Source organism: Gregarina niphandrodes (genome assembly GCF_000223845.1).
Source record: "Gregarina niphandrodes unplaced genomic scaffold scaffold00171, whole genome shotgun sequence".
Taxonomy (NCBI): Eukaryota; Apicomplexa; class Conoidasida; order Eugregarinorida; family Gregarinidae; genus Gregarina; species Gregarina niphandrodes.
Window position 1 is genome coordinate 3,297 of NW_011645932.1, and position 1,047 is coordinate 4,343.

Consider the following 1,047-nt stretch of genomic DNA (forward strand, 5'->3'; position numbering starts at 1 on the left):
AATCGCGGATGTCAAAGGGTCTAGACTCAGGGGCAATGCTATTAGTAGCACATAGTTTGTGGGAGTGACGGCGGGGGCAACAGGGCAAACAAGAGGGGTCTCGTGCAACACACCAGTAGCCTTGGTCTCGTTCGGCATAGGGGCAGCAGTAAAATCGGCCCGAGGTAGCGCAGTTACGCTTTTGATAGCGACAGGGTTGAACTCAAGCAGTATAGGTTTCACGAGGGTCTCAAATTGCATAAGGGTCTTGGACACGGCGGTCACGCAGGGAGTAGTCAGAAGACCTGAGGGCAGAGGTGATGGACGTTAGATTGTTGTTCATGACGGTCAGGACGGCGTCAGAGGGAGTAGAGGTACGAGTAGTCTTGGAATTGTCGTGGTGGTCAGTTGCGGTGAGGTCGTGGGGTTTATCCAGGTCCACCAGTCTGGAGTGCCATTGTAGGTAGAGCAAGAAACAGCAAACCAAGAAAAAGAACATAGTAGCGAGCGACGGGGAGAACATGGAGAACTTCTGAGCGGCAGCGAAGTAGGTGGCCAGTGTCCAGTGGTCGAGTCGCGAACGAGTGGTCGAGTAGACCGAGGTGAAGGTAGCAGCCAGGACTTCGACGGAAGAAGAACCAAGAAGGAAGAGCGAGTGAATGCATAGCGAGGAGGCTTCGAGGTAGTACACGATCTTGACGATTTGGAGGAAGAGAGCGCGCTTGTGGGTTAGTATTGCTGGAATGGTGAGTGGAAGCAATGAAGTTATTAACAAAGGTGTATCATTATTATCGCGTTAGTCATTGTTAACCGGAAAATTTCTAGGTGATCAGAAAGAAGAAGGTCAAAGGCAGGTGACGGCGTCGTCTCTAGCCGTTGTGTCGGCGAAATTACGACCTTCACAAAATTTCTTGAAGTCATCACTTTTCTTGGGCTTGGGCATCGGTTCATAACAAATAACCCTCCTCTTCTTTTTCCTTTCACTTGTCGACCTGTCCAGTCTTTCTACCCTTCTCACCACTCCTTCTTTGAACCTCTCGGTTCCCGCTCCGGTTGCGTTGTCAGTCT